Here is a 14,496-nt window from a genome sequence, read left to right as displayed (position 1 = left end):
ATATACGGAAATTGTGCTTATACAGAAGATATGTGCATATACGGAAAATATGAGCATATCTTCCGTCTATCCCTAACTTTCCTATATGTGCATATACTCCGTATATGCACGTCGTTTATTTATCTGCATCGTATATGCGCAAATTCTATATACAGAAATTTTGCATATACGGAAGATAGACTCATATCTTCCGTATATGCATAATTTCCGTATATGCGCAATTTCTGTATATGGAATTTGCGCATATACGGTGCAGATACATAAACAGCATGCATATACGAAAAATATGCACATATATGAAAGTTAGGGATATACGGAATATATGCGCATATTTTCCGTATATGCGCAATTTCTGTATAAGGAATTTGTATATATCCTCGTTCATGTATCTACATCATTTATGCGCAAATTCCATATACAGAAATTTCGCATATACGGAATTTGTGCATATACAGAAATTGATCATATACGAAAGATATGCGCATATCTTCCGTTTATTCCTAACTTTACTATATGTGCATATCTTCCGTATATGCACGCCGTTTATGTATCTGCATCGTATATGCGCAAATTCCATATACAGAAATTGCGCATATACGGAAATTGTGCATATGCGGAAGATATGCGCAACGAAAGATATGCGCATATCTTCCATATATGCGTAATTTCTATATATGAAATTTACGCATATACGATGCAGATACATAAGCGACGTGCATATACGGAAGATATGCACATATAGGAAAGTTAGGGATATACGGAAGATATGCGCATATCTTCTGTATATGCACAATTTCCGTATATTCGAAATTTATGTATATGGAATTTGCGCATATACAATGTAGATACATGAACGAAGATATGCGCAAAGTCCATATACAGAAATTTCGCATATATGGAAATTGTGTATATACGAAAGATATGCGGATATACGGAAATTGCACATATACGGAAGATATGTGATCTGCATCGTATATGCGCAAATTCCATATACAGAAATTGCGCATATACGGAAACTGTGCATATACGGAAGATATGCATATATACGGAAACTGCGCATATACGGAAGATATGCGCATATCTTCTGTATATCCCTAACTTTACTTTATGTGCATATCTTGCGTATATGCATGTCGTTTATGTATCTGCATCGTATATGTGCAAATTCCATATACAGAAATTGCGTATATACGGAAATTGTGCATATACAGAAGATATATGCACACGGAAGATATGCGCGTATTTTCCGTATATGCACAACTTCCGTATATGCGCAATTTCTGTATATGGTGTTTGCACATGTACGATGCAGATACATAAATGACGTGCATATATGAAAGATATTCACATATAGGAAAGTTAGGGATATATGGAAGATATGCGCATATCTCCCGTATATGCGCACTTTCCGTATATGTGCATATCTTCCATATATGCACAATTTCCGTATATGCGCAATTTCTGTATATGGACTTTGCGCATATCTTCGTTCATATATCTACATCGTATATGCACAAATTCCATATACAGAAATTTTGCATATACGGAAATTGTGCATATAGGGAAGATATGCGCATATACGGAAATTGCGCATATACAGAAGATATGTGCATATCTTCCGTATATCACTAACTTCCCTATATGTGCATATCCTACGTATATGCACGTCGTTTATGTATCTGCATCGTATATGCGCAAATTCCATATACAGAAATTGCGCATATATGGAAATTGTGCATATACGGAAGATACACGCATATACAGAAATTGTGCATATACGGAAGATATATATGCGCATATCTTCCGTATATCCCTAAATTTCCTATATGCGCATATCTTCCGTATATGCACGTCGTTTATGTATCTGCATCGTATATGCGTAAATTCCATATACAGAAATTGCGCATATATGGAAATTGTGCATATACGGAAGATATGCGCATATCTTTCGTATATGCACAATTTCCGTATATGCGCAATTTCTGTATATGGAATTTGCGCATATACGATGCAGATACATAAACGACGTGCATATACGGAAGATATGCACATATAGGAAAGTTAGGGATATATGAAAGATATGCGCATATCTTCCGTATATGCACAATTTCCATATATGCGCAATTTCTGTATATGGAATTTGAAGGCTAAGGCTATGAAGGAGTTAGATATAGAGACATATGCGGTGATGATCAAGGGAGTCGAAGGTGATGGAGTGGGGACGCCTATTCCAGCCGAGATTTCTGAGGTATTGGCCAAATATGCAGATTTGATGCCTGATGAGCTACCAAAGAATCTTCCACCAAGGCGTGCAGTGGACCATAGCATAGATCTTGAGCCAGAGAAGCAACCTCCAGCTAAAGCACCTTATCGGTTGTCAGGACCTGAGTTGGAGGAGCTGAAACGATAGTTAAAGGAGTTAACTAATGCAAGTTTCATCAGACCTTCAAGGTCCCCTTATGGAGCTCCGGTATTGTTCCAGCGGAAGAAGGATTCGAATGAGCTACGGATGTGCTGTGATTACCATGCACTAAACAAGCAGACGATATGCAGAATAAGCTCAAGGAAAGTGTTGAGACCAATACTCACGCACAGAATATAGTGAAGCAGATAAAGGAGGGGAAGACACAAAAGTTCTTTCTCCGAGATGGATTCTTGTTCTTTGGAAACCAACTCTATGTTCCAAAGTCATCTGGGCTCAGGAGGCACCTTTTGAAGGAGTGCCACGACTCACCGTGGGCTAGCCACCTAAGGCAGCATCGTTCTTTGGCATTGTTGGAAAGAGGATCCTTTTGGGAGAAGATGCGGGAGGATGTAGAGGAGTATGTACATACGTGCATCATTTGTCAGTAGGACAAATCAGATACTCAGAGGCAAGGAGGTTTGTTGCAGCCTTTACCGATTCTTGAGAGACCATGGATGAGTGTCTCGATGGACTTCATTACTCAGTTGCTATAGGTACAGGGGTATAATGGGATAATGGTCGTGGTTGATCGTTTTTCCAAGTATGTTGTCTTTGTTCCAACAAAGATTCCGTGTGGAGCCGAGCAGACTATGGAGTTGTTCTTCAAGAACATAGTGAAGTATTGGGGGATGCCATTAAGCATCGTGTTGGATCGAGATCCGCGATTTACAGGCAGATTTTGGACCACATTGTTCAAGTTAGTCGGCACAAATTTGTTGATGAGTTCAAGTTACCATCTGCAGACAGATGGACAGACCAAGAGGATCAACGCATTGCTGGAGGATTACTTGAGACATTATGTGACAGCTGATCAGAAGAATTGGCCTGAGCTCTTGGATGTGGCTCAGTTTAGCTACAACATACAAAAGAGTTATGCGACGGGGTATAGTCCATTTAAGTTGGTGAATGGGCAGATGCCAGTCACACCGCATACCGTAGTGACAGAAGGTTTGTTGAGAAGTCCTCATGCGAAGAAGTTCATGAAGGCTTGGGATGAGACCTTGGAGTTGGCACGGTTGTGCTTGCACGAAGCTGCAAGGAGAATGAAGAAATGGGAAAATAAGGGAAGACGGGATGCACACTTCAGTGTGGGAGATATGGTGTTTCTCAGGATTACCGGAGATCAGTTTCAACCACCTAAGGGGACTGCGAGCAAACTGACAAGGAAGTATGAGGGACCATTCTAGGTGAAGAAGAGAGTGGGGGAAGTTGCTTACGAGTTGGAGCTTCCATGCCATATGCACATGAAGCATCCAGTTTTTAACATGAGTCAGTTGAAGAGATGAAAACTTGATGCTGATCATCTAGAGAGGGTGGAACCACCGAGGGGACCAGCCATGATTGTGGACAAGCCTCACCTAGAGATGGACAAGATTCTGAGTGTTCGATCTACAGGGATTGGTTGCCACATGAGACGGGAATTTCTTGTCAGATGGAAGAATGCACTAGAGGAGGACAGCTGGGAAACGGAGGACTCACTTTGGAGATGGAAGCGAAAGATTGTGAAGTATGACAAGAAGCTACGGAGGAGAGCCGGATTGCCAGGGACGGCAATGCTTTCGGGTGGGGGAGAATGTAACGCCCTGCGGCTTGCAAGTCGCCCGAGCGCACCCACTGAATGGACGAGCTAGCGAAACAGGCAGAAACGCGACCGAGCGGACGAGGCATACATATGCAGGCAAGGTGCGGTTGCATGGTTTATAGGCGGCAAGCTAGACGAGCTACCTGCGGGCCGATCGAGTGGCGTTGTGAATGGGCGAGCAGAGGAGGGGGCAGTCCCGCGAGCTGGGCAGGCTGGCCCACCACCTAGACGAGTTTTGCAACAAAACACAAAGTCGGCCAGGTGGCACGACTCGCCCACCCACCATATATATTATTGGTGCGAGTTGGGAAGCAAGGCATTCAATCACATTCGCTCATCGAACAAGTTTGGAGGTGAAGTGCGAGGAGCAGGCATAGTAAGGTGTAGAACTGCGGGTGTTCATGCGCCCGCTAGTCGGGCACGAGTTCGGTGAACGGGTTCCGGTGGAGGGCCGCACGAAGGCGCGCTCGCCCGATGGGTGAACGGGTGCGGGTGGAGGGTCGCACCAAGGCGCGCCCTCCCGACAGCTGAACAGTGCAGGTGGACGGCCGCACGAAGGCGCGCACACCGACTCGTGCACGAGTTGTGGTGAATGACCAACTGAGGGTGGCGGGTGACCTTGGTGTGGGCACCCGTGCACGCTGAGTTGGGCAAGTGAAAAAACGGTGAAGTGTGGATTGTATATGTGTGACCACCGTGCAAGGTGTGCACGAGGTGGGCGCCCGGTGGCAAAAGACATGCGTATAATGCCGGTGGAGCATTTGCTCCTAGTCAGCTATTTTCTCATAAAATCATAATAAAATCTTATTATTGCATATGATGGTGTCCTCTCTGCTGTGTTGAATGTTTATGGTTAAATGTTTATGATGTTAATGGATTCCACACATTAATATTGTTAATGAAAGATGATGAATGTTAGGTGTAGTTCACAAAATAACTTAACAATGGAACATGTTAGCTACTTAGGCGGTGCCGCACGGTTGCCAATTAACGAAAAAAGAATTGGAGGCGTAACAATCTTGGTTTTCCGGTAATTGTATATTTCTCGCCGATTATGGTGACTTCTGCCATCTCTGTTTCTGACCTCGACGTTTCCACTCTTCTTATCAGAAACCACGGTCAGACCTACCCCGTCTCCTCCTGTGACCTCCGTTGGATTCCCCGTCTCCTTCTGCGACCTCCGTTGGATTCCCCGTCTACCGTTGTTTTCCCAATTCCATTTTATTTTGAATTTAGTAAAGGCGCTAAAAGCATTCAAATTTGAATTTTGAATTTGTAATTTCGTCTGGTCTATATTTTGTTTTGTTAGAAGGCGGGATTTTGGCTCGTGGCTCATGTTTTATTTTTTAAGGGGAGTTGTTGAACACATTATTCCTTGGCACTGATTGTGTGGGTCAATTGCACTAATTTTGGATTGGGATTTGTCTATGAGCAAAGCCCAATTCCTCGTTGCAACCTTGTGAAAGTTCATAAGAGCGATGAGGAAGGAGCTTAAAGTGAGTTATTTAAACTAGAATAGTGGTCCAGTTGTTTCCGACCCATTTTACACAAAGAACAATGGTTTTGACAGCCCATGGTGATGATAAGACAAAGGAAATGGTTTGGCATCTATTTGGTTTTATGGATTTGTACATAATTTTAATAGAACTTCACAGTAAAATTGAGACATTTGGGGCATGTTGTATTCATTTTCTAGATATAGATTTGGGCATTTATTCAATAAAATTAGAGTTATCTCTCCCTTGAATTATATTGATGGGTTCAAAGATCAATCTAGTGGTCGTGGAGACTATGACCAAGAAACGCTCTATACTATCATAGTCAGCCTTATCGAATGGGAGTGCCATGCAGCCATGTGCCAACACTAATCATGACAACGAAAACATTGAAGAAATATTTGCTCTGCTGCAATGAATCGAGTCCACCAAGAGACACCGCTTGATGAGTCGCCGGGCTAATCGCTAAGAAGCTACTACAAAATGCAGCGAGGTGGGGAAGGCCAATGATGCCAAAGTCATCACATTTCAGGCATTATAGGCAGGATTTTTTACGCCATGGCAATGAAATCAATGACGTCGGTTGGAAGGCCAACTACTGGCACTTGAAGGGAGAGATTGTGAGCGAGAGCAATTCTCGGTTGACACAGATCTAGAAGAGGAGAAAAGTTTCGATCAAAATTTACCATTAGTGTTAATGGCCCTGTGATTACGTTAAGTATTGCAATATTAATTGATGTAAACTTTCAAATTAATATTGGATTAAGCTTCAAGTTGATTACATTAATTTAGTTGAATTAACTAGATTTCTCTGTTACCAATCGATCACAAAACTGATGATTTTTTCAATATTTGTTAAATGTTAAAAGATTTTCTTTTAACATTTTACTTAAGTTCATTGAAAAAAAGCTAAATGTATATTACAATTTTATTTTACTATCCATTATTAAAATATTTAGAAAAATCAATAATAAATTTTAATTAAATATTTTAAATATAAATAGAAAGTATATGTAAGATTTACCCATTACATTTTTATTCACAAAAGTGGAATGGAATAAAGTTATTTACATTTTTGAATTGAATAGAGTTATATACATTTTCTTCATATCATTATCTTTATATTTTATTTTTAAATTTGGAATATAATATATTTAATAATAAAGGATTTTCTTTTCTTATCATTTTAAGGATTTATTTAATTATATTTTTATTAATAATCTATATATATATATATTAATTTTTAATATAATTATTTTATAAAAATATAATAATGATGATGATAATGATTAACGTCCATTAAGACCAATGTGGTTTATCGGACTTCAAGAAAAGAGAGCCTAAGTGTCATTCTTCAAAATCTCGCTTTTGTGATCAAAGAGCACGGAAAGAGGCGTTCCAAGATCGCTATAGTTGGGATGGCTTAATAAGTCAAGAAGATTGGAGGTGTGGCTGATGATAGGGAATTGAGAGCGGATGTGGGCAAGAGTCGAGTAGTCTAAAAGGGAGTGTTTTTCATCTTCCACCTTCTTAGTATTACAAAGCTGACAAATTCTATCGTCTCAGGGAGTCTTGGGTGTAAACCATTGTCGCGTCTCACTCCGAAGCTCATGAGAGTTAGTTGTAATCCTAGCGATGTTCATTTTCTTCTTAGTGTTAGTCAACATAGAGAGATAATTATGGTTATCAAGTGTGGGGTTGATCACCTCCTTATATTACCTTAGCTTCCTTTTACCCTCCAGCTCCTTAGTATCCCACATCTTATCCTTAAAATTGTATTTTCCTTGCTTCCCATGAAAATTTTGGGAGCCTCTTGGATTCCATATTGTGAAGCTTCTTCTTATACATTAGATATCTAAACATAGCTGCACTTTCAATGGGGGACATGCCATCTTCGATCAAGAGGATAGGGTAGGGATTATTTCCCTTGATCTTGAGCGATAGGTTATGAATTGCTTTTGGATCATCTCAATCTTTCTCCATGACTCCCTAGATATACTACACCCCCAAACTTCACATCCGTATAAGATGACAAGGGTGACGAGAGTCTCAAAGAGGAATCTTTTTTTACTCCAAATGTAAAGATCAACTAACTTAGAATTATTTTCAAGCTCATAATAATATTTCCAACCTCCAATAATTCTCTTCTCGATGTTGTAATTCCAGTTGAGCTGATGAGGAAAGTCATTACCTAAATATTTATAAGAAGAAACATGCTCAAGACAATGGTTATCATAGATGAAACTACCATGGGTGATTTTTTTGGATTTAATGATCATGACTTTAGTCTTGTCGATATTAACAGTCATACCCATCTTGGAGCAGTAGACATGAAGAGTCTTAAGCTACTCGTCTAGTTCATCATGGCTCCTTGCAAGAAGAATGATATCATCAACATAAAGGAGAAGACTAATGATACTACCAGTGAGCTCGATGCCTTTACAACCTGGAGTTTCCAGACACTCCCCTAGTTTATCGATGTAAATACCAAAAAGGGTAGGGGAAAGGGGGCAACCTTGCTTAACCCCGATATTACATTTAATATCTTTAGACCATCCTTCATTGGTCTTAAGTGTGGAAATGACAGTCTCGTAGAGACGGATCACAACAATCCTTAGTTCAGGAGGAACCATGATCTCTTTAAGCCTCTCCGAGAGCTTATCTCGGGGGACAACGTCGAAAGTTGTTCTAAAGTCCACAAAAAAACAAAAGATATCAGTTTTACAATTACGGAATTCCTTTGCGATGATCCTAAAGCTGAAAAGTTGGTCGATGGTCGAGTCATGTCTCCTAAAACCAACTTTCCCTTTATCCCTTTTACCTGGTTCTCAATCCAAAGGCTAAGCCTTTTTTCCCGAATTAGCCCATAAAGCTTGGCTAAGATGTGGCTAATCATAATGGTAATGTAGTTAGAGGGAACGTTTTTGTCCCCATTTTTGAAGATAGGCACAATAAGGCTTTGCGTCCAAAGCTTAGGGAAGCCATGCTTTGCAGCCAAATTGAGAAGCTTGTGGAGATGAGGAATGAGGATAAATTTTCCCATTTTAAAGATCTCAGCTTGGTAACCCTCAATATCTTTGGCTTTCCCATTAGCGAGCTTATTAATCCTAGACTCAACGTCTTTCAGAGAAAAACTATCATCCTTAATAGCAGTGTTTAAGATGGTGCCAATGGTGTCCAGAGAGTCATACAACTTCTTAAGATAGCTATCCCAATTTTCTAGTGGGATAGAATGATTATCTTTAGTTTTACGAACAAGCACATTCCACCAAAACTTTTTGGGCGCAACTTTAGAAAGGTGGAGAATATGCTCTTGTCTTTTATTAATATATGACCTCTTCTTCCTCTTAATGAGAGCTTTGTATATACTTATATTTTGTAGCTTAATGATTTCATTAGGGGCATCTCTGATTGCTTTCCTGGTAATTTTACAGTCTATGTCATACCAAGGATTGGAAGTTCTATTATTTTTCTTATACGAAGTTTTAGTAGAGAATTTGCTAATGGTGGTGGAAAGGGTAGTAGTAAAATGGTAATATAATTGATCAATGTTGTTATTATAAGTCAGGGACCCTAAATCCCTTTCCAAATCCCTTAAGAAAAGGTCGACATTATTTCTATCGAAGTGAATGTGACATTTTCTTTCATTGTTCTCCTGCATGTGGGTGGTATGCATAGCAACGTTCAAGGATAAAAACAAAGGTTTGTGGTCAAAGTCAGGATCGTACCCGTTAAGAAGCTCAAAGTTTGTAATATGGTTGAGGACATGGATGTCAGAAATCGCATAATCCATGACGTTGCTACCCAGTCCATGGAAACACATCATCTTACCAGAGAGAGGCCATTTATTAATACCATTACAAATGATTAGGTCCTGGGAACTACAAATTTTGAGGAGCTCGGTACCGAATAAGTTCTCGATTATGTCTTTATATTTTCTCTTCAATCTATTAGATAAGTTACCATCCTCATCAAGCCACAAGGGGTCGAGGTTAGAGTTGTTACTTAACATAATAGCTTGGTTAATAGCAGTTCAAGCATTAAAGTCCCAAAGAAAAAGGACATTTCCTTCATTCCTTAGGTTGTGGATGTCCTCATCAAGCCATTTATTCTGCTAACCTTAGGACCAAGATCAACACCTCCAGCTCCTCAAGCAACAACCATAGTTTGTGCAAACACCTCCAACACCTGTAGAAGCATCTCTAACTCCTGTAGCAGCATCTCCAAGTCCTGTAGCATCAACATCATGTCATACACTGCCTCCAACACTGATAGAGGCACCTCCAACAAAAGCAGCCACAACTCAACACATATAGCAACAATCCAATGTCTCTAAGACATGTAGAGACATATGCAGTATCTAGAGCAACAACCCAATCACCTGCAACAACAACATCTCAAATCACAACATGCCAACCTCAAATCAACATCACATGTGGAATCCATCTCCAAGTCAACAACCACAACATCATCAAATCACCTCCACTAGGTCTAGTAATAAGTATGTTGACATCAATGCCAACTAACAAGACCATCAAGCCAAACATCCGTCACCAAGCACTCATCACACATCAGAAATGCATATGACGAGAAAAACCAAGAGCTTGTTGACATCAATGCCAACACCACAATGGCAACAAAACGTTGGTTTGTGCATGAGACATTGGGAAGAGTGCTTCAACCCTAATAAAGAGGAATTTTTGGCAGCTCCAATATGGGTTCGTTTGTACTCCCTATCAATAGACTTTTGGGATCCTAAAATCCTAGCAAGAATTGAAAAAGTCATACGGAATTTTGTGAAGAGTACATAGGAAACAAGAAAGGGATGTTATATGACTTATGCGAGAACATGTGTTTACATGAAGATCTCGTGGCCACTTCCTGAATTGATAGAGTTGGAGCACCATGATGAAGTCTAAGTTCAACCTTTGGATTATGAGCATGTACAATTCAAGTGTCAGAGGTGTCATGAACATGGACAATTGTTTAAAGATTGTCCACTCAGGAAAAGTGAATTACAAGAAGAAGGAGAAATGGGACCAGCTAATGGTTTTCACAAGGTGGTAAATAGAAAGAGAAACCATAAGGCACATCATCGACTATCGACACAAAAGAAAATACCTCTTAAGGAGACTTTTGCATGACCTGTATAGGGTTAAGGGATTGGCCTTATGTTGATTGCATGCTTAATTAAATGTTGACATGCTTTAGATACTCCTTCATATAGGAGAGAGACTCGAGGGTGACGGGCGAAATCCCCTCCTATAGAAACATGGTAATAGGTACTCAGTCTAGAAATTTCGAAGCTTCTGGTAGCCAGTTGGGAAATAATAGGAGACCAAATAATCCAGTTCTGGGAGCTAATGGTAATCTTGGTTTAATAGTAGATGTCTTGCCAAAGGCTGTGACTAACCCTAAATTCGTGATTCTACCAAATAGGTTGGAAATATAGTGAAAGCATATGAAGGACCATGCCCACATCTACAAGATCATAGAAGGATGGTCAACTGAGAAGGACTTGATAAAGTGGATGCACCTAAAGTGGCAACCCAAAGGTGAGATAGATATGAGATTGCGGGAAAAGGGGCTTTTCACAGTTATTTTCTTAAACGTGGAGGATAAGTCTATGATTTTTGAAGGAGGCCCCTATTTATTGAGCAATGTTGGTATGTACATGAAACATTGGGAAGAGTGCTTCAACCTTGATAAAGAGGAATTTTGGCAGCTCTAGTATGGGTTTGTTTGTACTTCCTATCAATAAACTTATGGGATCCTAAAATCCTGGAAAGAATTGGAAATTCCATAAGAAATTTTGTGAAGGGTACAGAGGCAATAAGAAAGGGGCGTTATATGAATTATGTGAGAAAATGTGTTTACATGAATATCTTTTGGCGACTTTCTGAATTTATAGGGTTCAAGCATCAAGATGAAGTTTTAGTTCAACCTCTGGATTATGAGCATGTACAATTTAGGCTTCAGAGGTGTCATGAACATGGACACCTGTTTAAAGACTATCCACTCAAGAAAAGTGAAGTACAAGAAGAAGGTGAAATGGGACTAACTAATGGTTTTCACAAGGTGGCCAATAGAAAGAGAAACCATAAGGCACATCAGCCACCATCAACATAGAAGAAAATAACTCTTCAAGAGACTTTTGTATGACCTCTATAGGGTTAAGGGATTCACTTTATGTTGATTGCATGCTTGAATAAACGTTTACTTGCTATGGATACTCCTTTAGAGAGGAAATAGACTCACACCTATTTTCAGATCTAGGGATCTAGTTAGGATTTAAGGTACCCTCAGGATTCAATTTTTTTCTTCCTCAGGGTATTTTTCCCAAATCAACTAGTTCTTTTTTAGAATGGTTTTCTTCAAACAATTCCTTGGTATTCATTTGGAAGTCCCTAATAAGATGTTTGAATGCATGACAACATTTCCATCTAAAGGGAATTTCATGCATTTACATCTAAAGGGGACTTGCTCATAATCAAGCTACTGCTTCTAAACACTATCCTGATAGTAAATATCTATGGCATCTAGAAAAGGTTGGGAGATATTCATGTAAATACATATATGTGCATATGAAGTGTACCTCCCTCTCTTGGTAGCCTCTGGTACTTTAACAAAGTTGCTAATGGCATTATCTATTCCTTCAAGGGTTTCTTCCTCTCAATATTTATTAGGGAGAGAAAAAATAGAAGCAAACATCAGGGATCCAAGGAAATCATCCTTCTTTGAATTATACTGCTCCTTCCAAAATTTCATGAAGAGTCTTGCATTATTGAAAAAATATGGCCCTTCTTCAAAAACCTTTGATATATCTTTTAAGTTAGAGAAACTTATTGTAAAAAAACCCTTGGCCCCTAACTCTAATTATATTTTATGTTGGGGGTTCCTTTTATTTCAAATCCACTCAATCAAAATCTTTTCAAAGGGCCATAATCCAATAAATTTGTGGATCAGAGCAAGTTCTTGCATATATTCTCTATCTTGCTAGATTTAACCTCATATTTTGGATCTTGCACTGCTTTTGGTAGGAAAATCCATGGATTTCTAACTTGCCACAATGCACCTAGTGGAGAGTTTGATGTGAAACTGGAAACCCCACTTCACTCTATGAAAAGGATGTCGATGATGAGGATATTGACGAGAAATACTAGTAGATTCAAACTCATTATGAATTCTCTAAACAATTTGGTTAAAAAGAGGGGGACCCCTTCTAGCATAACAAACCAAACATATGCAACTATGCAGTAGAAACCTTAGAAATTGCAGAGAAGAATGAGAAAAAAACAATATCTTTAAATTAAACTAAACTAAAATCATTATTAAAAAATATGTGTAGCCACTATATATATAAATTTCATTTTTACATTTAATTAATAAGCATATAAAAATTCAATATTTACAATAATTCTCTTTTATATATATATATATATATATATATATATATATTGCATTTAATTAATAAGCATATAAAAATTCAATATTTACAATAATTCTCTCATATATATGTATATATATATGTCAGAGAAATATTGCATATAATTATATGCCACATATTAAATATATGTATTATTAGGGTTTAATAAAAAAAGAAGAAGAATATTTCCATATATAAGGGTTTGAATTTATATAAATTTAAATAATATTATAAAAAACTAGAATAAATTTATTTAAATTTTGGATTTATCAGGCCTCAAGGGGAATTATATCTTGCTTTGTGCAAATATTTCCTCAAATTTCCTATTAAAAAATAGATCTTTCTTTGTCCAAATCTTTCCCCAAATTATTCAAAAATAAATTTACAATTTGAGAGATTTAATTCCTCTAAATATTTGGTAAATCAATAATTAAAATAAATCTATACTAATATATAAATAATCTTAAAAAACACTATATAAATAATTAAATTAAATTTATTTTAAATATAAATATAAATTTAAATAACTATTTATATATTTTTTAATAGATAATTATATTAAATATGAAAGTATATATATTAAGAAAAAACATTGACATTAAATTATTATGAAAATATAGTGTAGATAACTTCATTCTCTATATTTAAATAAATATTATTAATGAAAATAGTATTAAATAAATCCTTCCTATACTTTTGTTATTATGTTTTTTAATATAATTTATTATATTTTTATAAAATAATTATATTAAAATTTTAAAAACTATATATAAAGTTAATCCTATGAAAAAATGTAAATAATTTTATTCAATTCATTATATCACATTTATTTTGTTAAATATTTAAAATATTTAATTAAAATTTACCATTGATTTTTACAAATATTTTAATAATGGATAATAAAAGAAAATTGCAATATATATTTATTTTTTTTCAAGGAACTTAAGTAAAACGTTAAAAGAAAAAAGCTCTAAACATTTAACAAACATTTGAAAAATGATCAATCTTGCTATCCACCGGTAAGAGAGTAATTTTGTTAATTAAACTAAATTAATGTAATCAACTTTGAAGCATAATGAAATATTAGTTTGAAAGATTATGTCAATTAATAGTGTATTACTTGACGTAATCACAGGGCCATTAACGTTAATGGTAAATTCAGATCGAAACTTTTCTCCCCTTCTAGATCTGTCTCAACCAAGAATTTTCTATAGCTCACGCTCTCTCCCTTCAAGTCCCTATTAGTTTGCCTTCCAGTGGACGTCATGTCTTTCATTGCGTGGGGTAAAAAATTCTGCCACCCAAATAAAAGGCACCACAATACTTGAAACATAACGGCTTTGGCATCATTGGCCTTCCCCACCTAGCTCCATTTTATTCCCTTTTAAGTAAATTAAGTTATATATTTTTATATAAATTCCAATATCTTAATTATATTTTTTTAATATGTCAGTTAGTTGTGTTATTTATAATTTAAATTTTGGGCGGTTGTCTTATATTTTATACTATATATTTCGTCTAGTTGGGT

This window comes from Pinus tabuliformis, chromosome 5_1, assembly GCF_031772625.1.
Source record: "Pinus tabuliformis cultivar Carrire ecotype Pingquan chromosome 5_1, CPIR1, whole genome shotgun sequence".
Lineage (NCBI taxonomy): Eukaryota > Viridiplantae > Streptophyta > Pinopsida > Pinales > Pinaceae > Pinus > Pinus tabuliformis.
This window is presented reverse-complemented; position numbering follows the sequence as displayed.